This window comes from Hemiscyllium ocellatum, chromosome 44, assembly GCF_020745735.1.
Source record: "Hemiscyllium ocellatum isolate sHemOce1 chromosome 44, sHemOce1.pat.X.cur, whole genome shotgun sequence".
Lineage (NCBI taxonomy): Eukaryota > Metazoa > Chordata > Chondrichthyes > Orectolobiformes > Hemiscylliidae > Hemiscyllium > Hemiscyllium ocellatum.
In genome coordinates, this window is record NC_083444.1 from 33,997,901 (window position 1) to 34,014,641 (window position 16,741).

General features: G+C 44.7%; 1 non-coding gene across 1 annotated transcript; it reads left to right on the top strand.

The window, feature by feature from the left end:
- Positions 1-11,436: 11,436 nt before the first annotated feature.
- On the top strand, positions 11,437-11,509 carry trnav-cac (transfer RNA valine (anticodon CAC)). Its single transcript has one exon. It is a non-coding gene; the product is annotated as a tRNA-Val (tRNA).
- Positions 11,510-16,741: the final 5,232 nt, after the last annotated feature.

The following is a 16,741-nucleotide window of genomic DNA, read 5'->3' on the forward strand; positions in this document are numbered from 1 at the left end:
TTTGCATTCCTTGTGCAGGCGGGCCGGTTCAAAGACAGGGAAGAAGCTGATGCGCTGGTGTCACAGTACACCACTGATTCCTGAACTAGTCTGTCTGTCAAACGTAGCCCAAGTCGTCTCTGAAAGGCCTCATTTGGAAGCTGTCTGTCGTTATTCAAGGTTCGAGAATTGGCAGCAGAGGTGCTGAATCATGGTTTGGATCAGTTCGCACGTTAGTGACTCATTCAATCAGCAACAGCAATGAAAGAAATTACACTCTCAGAGGAACATTTGGACATGTGCTTTCATAACGTCGCTAGTATTAAGGTGCGTCCCGAGATCTAAGCCGTGTTGGAACTGAAACGGAGGAATCGACAGAGAGGCTACAGAATGACATCGCATCCTTTTGGTTTTCTTTAAATCACTGACGAGCAGGAAAATGTAAACGGGGAGAGCGAGTGGGAAAGTGAGGCAGTTGCAGCTCTGGTGAAGTGAAATTCCTTCTTTGTGAGTCACTCAGCAACAAGAGAGGTGAAGGTGACTCAGGCGTGAGAGCTCTTCACATCGAGAACAAAAAGCACTCAAGGGCAGTTAGCACCTCTCCCGGAGTGGGGGTGGGGTGAGCAGTAACTTCTGTTACTGTGTTCAGAAAGTGCCTTTTCGATTGACGTGAACAGAAACTGCATTTCTAATAAGCAGCATGGAGTTTAGCAAAATTTATTGAGTCGCTTCTCGTCGATTCCCACACAGGTTTCCAACTCAGTTGACATCCATGTGGCTCATGTCCAGGTGTGAACATCTCTGCTGTAAATTGCACGGTTAAGGTAAAAGGCAAGGAAAGTGGCATCTCGAACAGACACAGTGACTGAAACTGTGCTGCACGGTGTGATTTCCTTCATTTCCATCCTAGAGACATCGGAAGGTAAAGGTAATCTAATTGAGACTGTGATTGATGAAATTCACTTTTTATGGCCCCTAATTATTATATTCTTTCTTTCTCTCTTTTCAGCATTGTCTGGGAAGTGGTGGTGCACTAAGGCTGCAGTATGTTTGAAAGAATAGTTTGGAATTGCCCTGTTGTTAGTTGTGAGATTATTTTATGCCTCCTGCCCTCGGACTGTCTCACATTTCGCATTCATGCTTCGCTGTGTCTCAACATGCATTAGGTATGCCAGTTTTGTTTGGGTTCCGTGTTAAATGCTTTCTGTTTGCGATTCGCTCAATACATAACGAGTTAACAGGGGTTCAGAGGTAACTTGCAGCAGCAAAAATTTTCAACTGAGGATCTGGGAAAGTTTCACGAAGTATGGTCAGTCAAAGCAAAAGAAAGGAATTCGTTCGTTTCTGCAGTGTTTCACAATACTACCTTTCCCGTGAGCAGTCGAACAGACTAATTGACTGTGCCACAGACTGCGTAGGCAAGCTCCGCTAAAAAGTCATTCTTTAAAACCGGTGTAAGCAACACAACGTTATTGGGGTACACCGCGTGGCAACAGATACTTCGGTGTAACTCATCCATGCTCACCGAACAGTCAAAATTAAACACGTCCCATTCCTCAGCATTTGGCCTCAATCCCTCTGAACACATCCTATCAGTTTCTGGTGCAATTATTGCAATTTTCTGAGTGCAATAGCCTCCTTCACTTCCTCTGGTAGCTCATTCCATACACGCACACACTTGTGTGTGGGAAATGTGCCTCAGGCCCTTTGTCAATTTCAGATCACTCACCTTAAACCTATGCTCTCGAGTTTCCAACTCACCCCAGCCTGGGTAAAACACGTAAATGCTCAGTTCACAACCCTTCCATAAAATCATTTCGCAGCCGTGACGCTGTCGGGATAATTGTCCCAGCTTATTCCACCGCACTCTACAGTCCAAACATTGACGACATCCTTTTCTATATTTTGTCACCAATTTCACGTCCCTCTTTTTTTGTTAACTTTCTCAAGATGTCAATTACCCTGGACAACAATGAGCTATTGGAAAAAGAAAGGTGAAACGGAAAATGTCTTCAACATTCACTGCTGGATGCCACAGAGCCGCAGCGCGACCGCCTGCGGTTTGTTTCTGTAGTGTAGCGGTCATCACATTCGCCTCATACGCGAAAAGTCCCCAGTTCGAAACTGGGCAGAAAGTGCTTTGTTCTTCAAGTGCAGCCTTTTACATGGACTTTCTTGTTTGCTTTCACATCTGCAAAACCTGCCTTCGAAATTGCTCGAACAAATCTGCTCTCTTCGTGAAATTTAATGCAATTCCATTAAATTAGTTTGCAAAGAATTGGAAAGATTTTTCTGCAACCTGGGTCTGATCATATGACATTCTGCTTCAGAGTGCAGTTACCGCGTTCTGAATCTTCCACAAAAAGCAGTACCGCGTTTGCATTCCTTGTGCAGGCGGGCCGATTCAAAGACAGGGAAGAAGCTGATGCGCTGGTGTCACAGTACACCACTGATTCCTGAACTAGTCTGTCTGTCAAACGTAGCCCAAGTCGTCTCTGAAAGGCCTCATTTGGAAGCTGTCTGTCGTTATTCAAGGTTCGAGAATTGGCAGCAGAGGTGCTGAATCATGGTTTGGATCAGTTCGCACGTTAGTGACTCATTCAATCAGCAACAGCAATGAAAGAAATTACACTCTCAGAGGAACATTTGGACATGTGCTTTCATAACGTCGCTAGTATTAAGGTGCGTCCCGAGATCTAAGCCGTGTTGGAACTGAAACGGAGGAATCGACAGAGAGGCTACAGAATGACATCGCATCCTTTTGGTTTTCTTTAAATCACTGACGAGCAGGAAAATGTAAACGGGGAGAGCGAGTGGGAAAGTGAGGCAGTTGCAGCTCTGGTGAAATTCCTTCTTTGTGAGTCACTCAGCAACAAGAGAGGTGAAGGTGACTCATGCGTGAGAGCTCTTCACATCGAGAACAAAAAGCACTCAAGGGCAGTTAGCACCTCTCCCTGAGTGGGGGTGGGGTGAGCAGTAACTTCTGTTACTGTGTTCAGAAAGTGCCTTTTCGATTGACGTGAACAGAAACTGCATTTCTAATAAGCAGCATGGAGTTTAGCAAAATTTATTGAGTCGCTTCTCGTCGATTACCACACAGGTTTCCAACTCAGTTGACATCCATGTGGCTCATGTCCAGGTGTGAACATCTCTGCTGTAAATTGCACGGTTAAGGTAAAAGGCAAGGAAAGTGGCATCTCGAACAGACACAGTGACTGAAACTGTGCTGCACGGTATGATTTCCTTCATTTCCATCCTAGAGACATCGGAAGGTAAAGGTAATCTAATTGAGACTGTGATTGATGAAATTCACTTTTTTATGGCCCCTAATTATTATATTCTTTCTTTCTCTCTTTTCAGCATTGTCTGGGAAGTGGTGGTGCACTAAGGCTGCAGTATGTTTGAAAGAATAGTTTGGAATTGCCCTGTTGTTAGTTGTGAGATTATTTTATGCCTCCTGCCCTCGGACTGTCTCACATTTAGCATTCATGCTTCGCTGTGTCTCAACATGCATGCCAGTTTTGTTTGTGTTCCGTGTAAAATGCTTTCTGTTTGCGATTCGCTCAATACATAACGAGTTAACAGGGGTTCAGAGGTAACTTGCAGCAGCAAAAATCCTCAACTGAGGATCTGGGAAAGTTTCACGAAGTATGGTCAGTCAAAGCAAAAGAAAGGAATTCGTTCGTTTCTGCAGTGTTTCACAATACTACCTTTCCCGTGAGCAGTCGAACAGACTAATTGACTGTGCCACAGACTGCGTAGGCAAGCTCCGCTAAAAAGTCAATCTTTAAAACCGGTGTAAGCAACACAACGTTATTGGGGTACACCGCGTGGCAACAGATACTTCGGTGTATCTCATCCATGCTCACCGCACAGTCAAAATTAAACACGTCCCATTCCTCAGCATTTGGCCTCAATCCCTCTGAACACATCCTATCAGTTTCTGGTGCAATTATTGCAATTTTCTGAGTGCAATAGCCTCCTTCACTTCCTCTGGTAGCTCATTCCATAAACGCACACACTTGTGTGTGGGAAATGTGCCTCAGGCCCTTTGTCAATTTCAGATCACTCACCTTAAACCTATGCTCTCGAGTTTCCAACTCACCCCAGATGGGTAAAACACGTAAATGCTCAGTTCACAACCCTTCCATAAAATCATTTCGCAGCCGTGACGCTGTCGGGATACTTGTCCCAGCCTATTCCACCGCACTCTACAGTCCAAACATTGACGACATCCTTGTCTATATTTTTCCACCAATTTCACGTCCCTTTTTTTTGTTAACTTTCTCAAGATGTCAATTACCCTGGACAACAATGAGCTATTGGAAAATGAAAGGTGAAACGGAAAATGTCTTCAACATTCACTGCTGGATGCCACAGAGCCGCAGCGGGACCGCCTGCGGCTTGTTTCTGTTGTGTAGCGGTCATCACATTCGCCTTACCTGCGAAAGGTCCCCAGTTCGAAAGTGGGCCGAAACTGTTTTGTTCTTCAAGTGCAGCCTTTTACATGGACTTTCTTGTTTGCTTTCACATCTGCAAAACCTGCCTTCGAAATTGCTCGAACAAATCTGCTCTCTTCGTGAAATTTAATGCAATTCCATTAAATTAGTTTGCAAAGAATTGGAAAGATTTTTCTGCAACCTGGGTCTGATCATATGACATTCTGCTTCAGAGTGCAGTTACCGCGTTCTGAATCTTCCACAAAAAGCAGTACCGCGTTTGCATTCCTTGTGCAGGCGGGCCGGTTCAAAGACAGGGAAGAAGCTGATGCGCTGGTGTCAGAGTACACCACTGATTCCTGAACTAGTCTGTCTGTCAAACGTAGCCCAAGTCGTCTCTGAAAGGCCTCATTTGGAAGCTGTCTGTCGTTATTCAAGGTTCGAGAATTGGCAGCAGAGGTGCTGAATCATGGTTTGGATCAGTTCGCACGTTAGTGACTCATTCAATCAGCAACAGCAATGAAAGAAATTACACTCTCAGAGGAACATTTGGACATGTGCTTTCATAACGTCGCTAGTATTAAGGTGCGTCCCGAGATCTAAGCCGTGTTGGAACTGAAACGGAGGAATCGACAGAGAGGCTACAGAATGACATCGCATCCTTTTGGTTTTCTTTAAATCACTGACGAGCAGGAAAATGTAAACGGGGAGAGCGAGTGGGAAAGTGAGGCAGTTGCAGCTCTGGTGAAGTGAAATTCCTTCTTTGTGAGTCACTCAGCAACAAGAGAGGTGAAGGTGACTCAGGCGTGAGAGCTCTTCACATCGAGAACAAAAAGCACTCAAGGGCAGTTAGCACCTCTCCCGGAGTGGGGGTGGGGTGAGCAGTAACTTCTGTTACTGTGTTCAGAAAGTGCCTTTTCGATTGACGTGAACAGAAACTGCATTTCTAATAAGCAGCATGGAGTTTAGCAAAATTTATTGAGTCGCTTCTCGTCGATTCCCACACAGGTTTCCAACTCAGTTGACATCCATGTGGCTCATGTCCAGGTGTGAACATCTCTGCTGTAAATTGCACGGTTAAGGTAAAAGGCAAGGAAAGTGGCATCTCGAACAGACACAGTGACTGAAACTGTGCTGCACGGTGTGATTTCCTTCATTTCCATCCTAGAGACATCGGAAGGTAAAGGTAATCTAATTGAGACTGTGATTGATGAAATTCACTTTTTATGGCCCCTAATTATTATATTCTTTCTTTCTCTCTTTTCAGCATTGTCTGGGAAGTGGTGGTGCACTAAGGCTGCAGTATGTTTGAAAGAATAGTTTGGAATTGCCCTGTTGTTAGTTGTGAGATTATTTTATGCCTCCTGCCCTCGGACTGTCTCACATTTCGCATTCATGCTTCGCTGTGTCTCAACATGCATTAGGTATGCCAGTTTTGTTTGGGTTCCGTGTTAAATGCTTTCTGTTTGCGATTCGCTCAATACATAACGAGTTAACAGGGGTTCAGAGGTAACTTGCAGCAGCAAAAATTTTCAACTGAGGATCTGGGAAAGTTTCACGAAGTATGGTCAGTCAAAGCAAAAGAAAGGAATTCGTTCGTTTCTGCAGTGTTTCACAATACTACCTTTCCCGTGAGCAGCCGAACAGACTAATTGACTGTGCCACAGACTGCGTAGGCAAGCTCCGCTAAAAAGTCATTCTTTAAAACCGGTGTAAGCAACACAACGTTATTGGGGTACACCGCGTGGCAACAGATACTTCGGTGTAACTCATCCATGCTCACCGAACAGTCAAAATTAAACACGTCCCATTCCTCAGCATTTGGCCTCAATCCCTCTGAACACATCCTATCAGTTTCTGGTGCAATTATTGCAATTTTCTGAGTGCAATAGCCTCCTTCACTTCCTCTGGTAGCTCATTCCATACACGCACACACTTGTGTGTGGGAAATGTGCCTCAGGCCCTTTGTCAATTTCAGATCACTCACCTTAAACCTATGCTCTCGAGTTTCCAACTCACCCCAGCCTGGGTAAAACACGTAAATGCTCAGTTCACAACCCTTCCATAAAATCATTTCGCAGCCGTGACGCTGTCGGGATAATTGTCCCAGCCTATTCCACCGCACTCTACAGTCCAAACATTGACGACATCCTTTTCTATATTTTGTCACCAATTTCACGTCCCTCTTTTTTTTTAACTTTCTCAAGATGTCAATTACCCTGGACAACAATGAGCTATTGGAAAATGAAAGGTGAAACGGAAAATGTCTTCAACATTCACTGCTGGATGCCACAGAGCCGCAGCGCGACCGCCTGCGGTTTGTTTCTGTAGTGTAGCGGTCATCACATTCGCCTCATACGCGAAAAGTCCCCAGTTCGAAACTGGGCAGAAAGTGCTTTGTTCTTCAAGTGCAGCCTTTTACATGGACTTTCTTGTTTGCTTTCACATCTGCAAAACCTGCCTTCGAAATTGCTCGAACAAATCTGCTCTCTTCGTGAAATTTAATGCAATTCCATTAAATTAGTTTGCAAAGAATTGGAAAGATTTTTCTGCAACCTGGGTCTGATCATATGACATTCTGCTTCAGAGTGCAGTTACCGCGTTCTGAATCTTCCACAAAAAGCAGTACCGCGTTTGCATTCCTTGTGCAGGCCGGCCGATTCAAAGACAGGGAAGAAGCTGATGCGCTGGTGTCACAGTACACCACTGATTCCTGAACTAGTCTGTCTGTCAAACGTAGCCCAAGTCGTCTCTGAAAGGCCTCATTTGGAAGCTGTCTGTCGTTATTCAAGGTTCGAGAATTGGCAGCAGAGGTGCTGAATCATGGTTTGGATCAGTTCGCACGTTAGTGACTCATTCAATCAGCAACAGCAATGAAAGAAATTACACTCTCAGAGGAACATTTGGACATGTGCTTTCATAACGTCGCTAGTATTAAGGTGCGTCCCGAGATCTAAGCCATGTTGGAACTGAAAAGGAGGAATCGACAGAGAGGCTACAGAATGACATCGCATCCTTTTGGTTTTCTTTAAATCACTGACGAGCAGGAAAATGTAAACGGGGAGAGCGAGTGGGAAAGTGAGGCAGTTGCAGCTCTGGTGAAATTCCTTCTTTGTGAGTCACTCAGCAACAAGAGAGGTGAAGGTGACTCATGCGTGAGAGCTCTTCACATCGAGAACAAAAAGCACTCAAGGGCAGTTAGCACCTCTCCCTGAGTGGGGGTGGGGTGAGCAGTAACTTCTGTTACTGTGTTCAGAAAGTGCCTTTTCGATTGACGTGAACAGAAACTGCATTTCTAATAAGCAGCATGGAGTTTAGCAAAATTTATTGAGTCGCTTCTCGTCGATTACCACACAGGTTTCCAACTCAGTTGACATCCATGTGGCTCATGTCCAGGTGTGAACATCTCTGCTGTAAATTGCACGGTTAAGGTAAAAGGCAAGGAAAGTGGCATCTCGAACAGACACAGTGACTGAAACTGTGCTGCACGGTATGATTTCCTTCATTTCCATCCTAGAGACATCGGAAGGTAAAGGTAATCTAATTGAGACTGTGATTGATGAAATTCACTTTTTTATGGCCCCTAATTATTATATTCTTTCTTTCTCTCTTTTCAGCATTGTCTGGGAAGTGGTGGTGCACTAAGGCTGCAGTATGTTTGAAAGAATAGTTTGGAATTGCCCTGTTGTTAGTTGTGAGATTATTTTATGCCTCCTGCCCTCGGACTGTCTCACATTTAGCATTCATGCTTCGCTGTGTCTCAACATGCATGCCAGTTTTGTTTGTGTTCCGTGTAAAATGCTTTCTGTTTGCGATTCGCTCAATACATAACGAGTTAACAGGGGTTCAGAGGTAACTTGCAGCAGCAAAAATCCTCAACTGAGGATCTGGGAAAGTTTCACGAAGTATGGTCAGTCAAAGCAAAAGAAAGGAATTCGTTCGTTTCTGCAGTGTTTCACAATACTACCTTTCCCGTGAGCAGTCGAACAGACTAATTGACTGTGCCACAGACTGCGTAGGCAAGCTCCGCTAAAAAGTCAATCTTTAAAACCGGTGTAAGCAACACAACGTTATTGGGGTACACCGCGTGGCAACAGATACTTCGGTGTATCTCATCCATGCTCACCGCACAGTCAAAATTAAACACGTCCCATTCCTCAGCATTTGGCCTCAATCCCTCTGAACACATCCTATCAGTTTCTGGTGCAATTATTGCAATTTTCTGAGTGCAATAGCCTCCTTCACTTCCTCTGGTCGCTCATTTCATAAACGCACACACTTGTGTGTGGGAAATGTGCCTCAGGCCCTTTGTCAATTTCAGATCACTCACCTTAAACCTATGCTCTCGAGTTTCCAACTCACCCCAGATGGGTAAAACACGTAAATGAACAGTTCACAACCCTTCCATAAAATCATTTCGCAGCCGTGACGCTGTCGGGATACTTGTCCCAGCCTATTCCACCGCACTCTACAGTCCAAACATTGACGACACCCTTGTCTATATTTTTCCACCAATTTCACGTCCCTTTTTTTTGTTAACTTTCTCAAGATGTCAATTACCCTGGACAACAATGAGCTATTGGAAAATGAAAGGTGAAACGGAAAATGTCTTCAACATTCACTGCTGGATGCCACAGAGCCGCAGCGGGACCGCCTGCGGCTTGTTTCTGTTGTGTAGCGGTCATCACATTCGCCTTACCTGCGAAAGGTCCCCAGTTCGAAAGTGGGCCGAAACTGTTTTGTTCTTCAAGTGCAGCCTTTTACATGGACTTTCTTGTTTGCTTTCACATCTGCAAAACCTGCCTTCGAAATTGCTCGAACAAATCTGCTCTCTTCGTGAAATTTAATGCAATTCCATTAAATTAGTTTGCAAAGAATTGGAAAGATTTTTCTGCAACCTGGGTCTGATCATATGACATTCTGCTTCAGAGTGCAGTTACCGCGTTCTGAATCTTCCACAAAAAGCAGTACCGCGTTTGCATTCCTTGTGCAGGCGGGCCGGTTCAAAGTCAGGGAAGAAGCTGATGCGCTGGTGTCAGAGTACACCACTGATTCCTGAACTAGTCTGTCTGTCAAACGTAGCCCAAGTCGTCTCTGAAAGGCCTCATTTGGAAGCTGTCTGTCGTTATTCAAGGTTCGAGAATTGGCAGCAGAGGTGCTGAATCATGGTTTGGATCAGTTCGCACGTTAGTGACTCATTCAATCAGCAACAGCAATGAAAGAAATTACACTCTCAGAGGAACATTTGGACATGTGCTTTCATAACGTCGCTAGTATTAAGGTGCGTCCCGAGATCTAAGCCGTGTTGGAACTGAAACGGAGGAATCGACAGAGAGGCTACAGAATGACATCGCATCCTTTTGGTTTTCTTTAAATCACTGACGAGCAGGAAAATGTAAACGTGGAGAGCGAGTGGGAAAGTGAGGCAGTTGCAGCTCTGGTGAAGTGAAATTCCTTCTTTGTGAGTCACTCAGCAACAAGAGAGGTGAAGGTGACTCATGCGTGAGAGCTCTTCACATCGAGAACAAAAAGCACTCAAGGGCAGTTAGCACCTCTCCCGGAGTGGGGGTGGGGTGAGCAGTAACTTCTGTTACTGTGTTCAGAAAGTGCCTTTTCGATTGACGTGAACAGAAACTGCATTTCTAATAAGCAGCATGGAGTTTAGCAAAATTTATTGAGTCGCTTCTCGTCGATTCCCACACAGGTTTCCAACTCAGTTGACATCCATGTGGCTCATGTCCAGGTGTGAACATCTCTGCTGTAAATTGCACGGTTAAGGTAAAAGGCAAGGAAAGTGGCATCTCGAACAGACACAGTGACTGAAACTGTGCTGCACGGTATGATTTCCTTCATTTCCATCCTCGAGACATCGGAAGGTAAAGGTAATCTAATTGAGACTGTGATTGATGAAATTCACTTTTTTATGGCCCCTAATTATTATATTCTTTCTTTCTCTCTTTTCAGCATTGTCTGGGAAGTGGTGGTGCACTAAGGCTGCAGTATGTTTGAAAGAATAGTTTGGAATTGCCCTGTTGTTAGTTGTGAGATTATTTTATGCCTCCTGCCCTCGGACTGTCTCACATTTAGCATTCATGCTTCGCTGTGTCTCAACATGCATTAGGTATGCCAGTTTTGTTTGGGTTCCGTGTTAAATGCTTTCTGTTTGCGATTCGCTCAATACATAACGAGTTAACAGGGGTTCAGAGGTAACTTGCAGCAGCAAAAATCCTCAACTGAGGATCTGGGAAAGTTTCACGAAGTATGGTCAGTCAAAGCAAAAGAAAGGAAATCGTTCGTTTCTGCAGTGTTTCACAATACTACCTTTCCCGTGAGCAGTCGAACAGACTAATTGACTGTGCCACAGACTGCGTAGGCAAGCTCCGCTAAAAAGTCATTCTTTAAAACCGGTGTAAGCAACACAACGTTATTGGGGTACACCGCGTGGAAACAGATACTTCGGTGTATCTCATCCATGCTCACCGCACAGTCAAAATTAAACACGTCCCATTCCTCAGCATTTGGCCTCAATCCCTCTGAACACATCCTATCAGTTTCTGGTGCAATTATTGCAATTTTCTGAGTGCAATAGCCTCCTTCACTTCCTCTGGTAGCTCATTCCATACACGCACACACTTGTGTGTGGGAAATGTGCCTCAGGCCCTTTGTCAATTTCAGACCACTCACCTTAAACCTATGCTCTCGAGTTTCCAACTCACCCCAGCTTGGGTAAAACACGTAAATGCTCAGTTTACAACCCTTCCATAAAATCATTTCGCAGCCGTGACGCTGTCGGGATAATTGTCCCAGCCTATTCCACCGCACTCTACAGTCCAAACATTGACGACATCCTTGTCTATATTTTGTCACCAATTTCACGTCCCTTTTTTTTGTTAACTTTCTCAAGATGTCAATTACCCTGGACAACAATGAGCTATTGGAAAAAGAAAGGTGAAACGGAAAATGTCTTCAACATTCACTGCTGGATGCCACAGAGCCGCAGCGGGACCGCCTGCGGCTTGTTTCTGTAGTGTAGCGGTCATCACATTCGCCTCACACGCGAAAGATCCCCAGTTCGAAACTGGGCCGAAACTGCTTTGTTCTTCAAGTGCAGCCTTTTACATGGACTTTCTTGTTTGCTTTCACATCTGCAAAACCTGCCTTCGAAATTGCTCGAACAAATCTGCTCTCTTCGTGAAATTTAATGCAATTCCATTAAATTAGTTTGCAAAGAATTGGAAAGATTTTTCTCCAACCTGGGTCTGATCATATGACATTCTGCTTCAGAGTGCAGTTACCGCGTTCTGAATCTTCCACAAAAAGCAGTACCGCGTTTGCATTCCTTGTGCAGGCGGGCCGATTCAAAGACAGGGAAGAAGCTGATGCGCTGGTGTCACAGTACACCACTGATTCCTGAACTAGTCTGTCTGTCAAACGTAGCCCAAGTCGTCTCTGAAAGGCCTCATTTGGAAGCTGTCTGTCGTTATTCAAGGTTCGAGAATTGGCAGCAGAGGTGCTGAATCATGGTTTGGATCAGTTCGCACGTTAGTGACTCATTCAATCAGCAACAGCAATGAAAGAAATTACACTCTCAGAGGAACATTTGGACATGTGCTTTCATAACGTCGCTAGTATTAAGGTGCGTCCCGAGATCTAAGCCGTGTTGGAACTGAAACGGAGGAATCGACAGAGAGGCTACAGAATGACATCGCATCCTTTTGGTTTTCTTTAAATCACTGACGAGCAGGAAAATGTAAACGGGGAGAGCGAGTGGGAAAGTGAGGCAGTTGCAGCTCTGGTGAAATTCCTTCTTTGTGAGTCACTCAGCAACAAGAGAGGTGAAGGTGACTCATGCGTGAGAGCTCTTCACATCGAGAACAAAAAGCACTCAAGGGCAGTTAGCACCTCTCCCGGAGTGGGGGTGGGGTGAGCAGTAACTTCTGTTACTGTGTTCAGAAAGTGCCTTTTCGATTGACGTGAACAGAAACTGCATTTCTAATAAGCAGCATGGAGTTTAGCAAAATTTATTGAGTCGCTTCTCGTCGATTCCCACACAGGTTTCCAACTCAGTTGACATCCATGTGGCTCATGTCCAGGTGTGAACATCTCTGCTGTAAATTGCACGGTTAAGGTAAAAGGCAAGGAAAGTGGCATCTCGAACAGACACAGTGACTGAAACTGTGCTGCACGGTATGATTTCCTTCATTTCCATCCTAGAGACATCGGAAGGTAAAGGTAATCTAATTGAGACTGTGATCGATGAAATTCACTTTTTTATGGCCCCTAATTATTATATTCTTTCTTTCTCTCTTTTCAGCATTGTCTGGGAAGTGGTGGTGCACTAAGGCTGCAGTATGTTTGAAAGAATAGTTTGGAATTGCCCTGTTGTTAGTTGTGAGATTATTTTATGCCTCCTGCCCTCGGACTGTCTCACATTTAGCATTCATGCTTCGCTGTGTCTCAACATGCATTAGGTATGCCAGTTTTGTTTGTGTTCCGTGTTAAATGCTTTCTGTTTGCGATTCGCTCAATACATAACGAGTTAACAGGGGTTCAGAGATAACTTGCAGCAGCAGAAATCTTCAACTGAGGATCTGGGAAAGTTTCACGAAGTATGGTCAGTCAAAGCAAAAGAAAGGAAATCGTTCGTTTCTGCAGTGTTTCACAATACTACCTTTCCCGTGAGCAGTCGAACAGACTAATTGACTGTGCCACAGACTGCGTAGGCAAGCTCCGCTAAAAAGTCATTCTTTAAAACCGGTGTAAGCAACACAACGTTATTGGGGTACACCGCGTGGAAACAGATACTTCGGTGTATCTCATCCATGCTCACCGCACAGTCAAAATTAAACACGTCCCATTCCTCAGCATTTGGCCTCAATCCCTCTGAACACATCCTATCAGTTTCTGGTGCAATTATTGCAATTTTCTGAGTGCAATAGCCTCCTTCACTTCCTCTGGTAGCTCATTCCATACACGCACACCCTTGTGTGTGGGAAATGTGCCTCAGGCCCTTTGTCAATTTTAGACCACTCACCTTAAACCTATGCTCTCGAGTTTCCAACTCACCCCAGCTTGGGTAAAACACGTAAATGCTCAGTTCACAACCCTTCCATAAAATCATTTCGCAGCCGTGACGCTGTCGGGATAATTGTCCCAGACTATTCCACCGCACTCTACAGTCCAAACATTGACGACATCCTTGTCTATATTTTGTCACCAATTTAACGTCCCTTTTTTTTGTTAACTTTCTCAAGATGTCAATTACCCTGGACAACAATGAGCTATTGGAAAAAGAAAGGTGAAACGGAAAATGTCTTCAACATTCACTGCTGGATGCCACAGAGCCGCAGCGGGACCGCCTGCGGCTTGTTTCTGTAGTGTATCGGTCATCACATTCGCCTCATACGCGAAAAGTCCCCAGTTCGAAACTGGGCAGAAACTGCTTTGTTCTTCAAGTGCGGCCTTTTACATGGACTTTCTTGTTTGCTTTCACATCTGCAAAACCTGCCTTCGAAATTGCTCGAACAAATCTGCTCTCTTCGTGAAATTTAATGCAATTCCATTAAATTAGTTTGCAAAGAATTGGAAAGATTTTTCTCCAACCTGGGTCTGATCATATGACATTCTGCTTCAGAGTGCAGTTACCGCGTTCTGAATCTTCCACAAAAAGCAGTACCGCGTTTGCATTCCTTGTGCAGGCGGGCCGATTCAAAGACAGGGAAGAAGCTGATGCGCTGGTGTCAGAGTACACCACTGATTCCTGAACTAGTCTGTCTGTCAAACGTAGCCCAAGTCGTCTCTGAAAGGCCTCATTTGGAAGCTGTCTGTCGTTATTCAAGGTTCGAGAATTGGCAGCAGAGGTGCTGAATCATGGTTTGGATCAGTTCGCACGTTAGTGACTCATTCAATCAGCAACAGCAATGAAAGAAATTACACTCTCAGAGGAACATTTGGACATGTGCTTTCATAACGTCGCTAGTATTAAGGTGCGTCCCGAGATCTAAGCCGTGTTGGAACTGAAACGGAGAAATCGACAGAGAGGCTACAGAATGACATCGCATCCTTTTGGTTTTCTTTAAATCACTGACGAGCAGGAAAATGTAAACGGGGAGAGCGAGTGGGAAAGTGAGGCAGTTGCAGCTCTGGTGAAGTGAAATTCCTTCTTTGTGAGTCACTCAGCAACAAGAGAGGTGAAGGTGACTCAGGCGTGAGAGCTCTTCACATCGAGAACAAAAAGCACTCAAGGGCAGTTAGCACCTCTCCCTGAGTGGGGGTGGGGTGAGCAGTAACTTCTGTTACTGTGTTCAGAAAGTGCCTTTTCGATTGACGTGAACAGAAACTGCATTTCTAATAAGCAGCATGGAGTTTAGCAAAATTTATTGAGTCGCTTCTCGTCGATTCCCACACAGGTTTCCAACTCAGTTGACATCCATGTGGCTCATGTCCAGGTGTGAACATCTCTGCTGTAAATTGCACGGTTAAGGTAAAAGGCAAGGAAAGTGGCATCTCGAACAGACACAGTGACTGAAACTGTGCTGCACGGTATGATTTCCTTCATTTCCATCCTCGAGACATCGGAAGGTAAAGGTAATCTCATTGAGACTGTGATTGATGAAATTCACTTTTTATGGCCCCTAATTATTATATTCTTTCTTTCTCTCTTTTCAGCATTGTCTGGGAAGTGGTGGTGCACTAAGGCTGCAGTATGTTTGAAAGAATAGTTTGGAATTGCCCTGTTGTTAGTTGTGAGATTATTTTATGCCTCCTGCCCTCGGACTGTCTCACATTTCGCATTCATGCTTCGCTGTGTCTCAACATGCATTAGGTATGCCAGTTTTGTTTGGGTTCCGTGTTAAATGCTTTCTGTTTGCGATTCGCACAATACATAACGAGTTAACAGGGGTTCAGAGGTAACTTGCAGCAGCAGAAATCTTCAACTGAGGATCTGGGAAAGTTTCACGAAGTATGGTCAGTCAAAGCAAAAGAAAGGAAATCGTTCGTTTCTGCAGTGTTTCACAATACTACCTTTCCCGTGAGCAGTCGAACAGACTAATTGACTGTGCCACAGACTGCGTAGGCAAGCTCCGCTAAAAAGTCATTCTTTAAAACCGGTGTAAGCAACACAACGTTATTGGGGTACACCGCGTGGCAACAGATTCTTCGGTGTAACTCATCCATGCTCACCGAACAGTCAAAATTAAACACGTCCCATTCCTCAGCATTTGGCCTCAATCCCTCTGAACACATCCTATCAGTTTCTGGTGCAATTATTGCAATTTTCTGAGTGCAATAGCCTCCTTCACTTCCTCTGGTAGCTCATTCCATACACGCACACACTTGTGTGTGGGAAATGTGCCTCAGGCCCTTTGTCAATTTCAGACCACTCACCTTAAACCTATGCTCTCGAGTTTCCAACTCACCCCAGCCTGGGTAAAACACGTAAATGCTCAGTTCACAACCCTTCCATAAAATCATTTCGCAGCCGTGACGCTGTCGGGATAATTGTCCCAGCCTATTCCACCGCACTCTACAGTCCAAACATTGACGACATCCTTTTCTATATTTTGTCACCAATTTCACGTCCCTCTTTTTTTGTTAACTTTCTCAAGATGTCAATTACCCTGGACAACAATGAGCTATTGGAAAAAGAAAGGTGAAACGGAAAATGTCTTCAACATTCAATGCTGGATGCCACAGAGCCGCAGCGCGACCGCCTGCGGTTTGTTTCTGTAGTGTAGCGGTCATCACATTCGCCTCATACGCGAAAAGTCCCCAGTTCGAAACTGGGCAGAAAGTGCTTTGTTCTTCAAGTGCAGCCTTTTACATGGACTTTCTTGTTTGCTTTCACATCTGCAAAACCTGCCTTCGAAATTGCTCGAACAAATCTGCTCTCTTCGTGAAATTTAATGCAGTTCCATTAAATTAGTTTGCAAAGAATTGGAAAGATTTTTCTGCAACCTGGGTCTGATCATATGACATTCTGCTTCAGAGTGCAGTTACCGCGTTCTGAATCTTCCACAAAAAGCAGTACCGCGTTTGCATTCCTTGTGCAGGCGGGCCGGTTCAAAGACAGGGAAGAAGCTGATGCGCTGGTGTCACAGTACACCACTGATTCCTGAACTAGTCTGTCTGTCAAACGTAGCCCAAGTCGTCTCTGAAAGGCCTCATTTGGAAGCTGTCTGTCGTTATTCAAGGTTCGAGAATTGGCAGCAGAGGTGCTGAATCATGGTTTGGATCAGTTCGCACGTTAGTGACTCATTCAATCAGCAACAGCAATGAAAGAAATTACACTCTCAGAGGAACATTTGGACATGTGCTTTCAT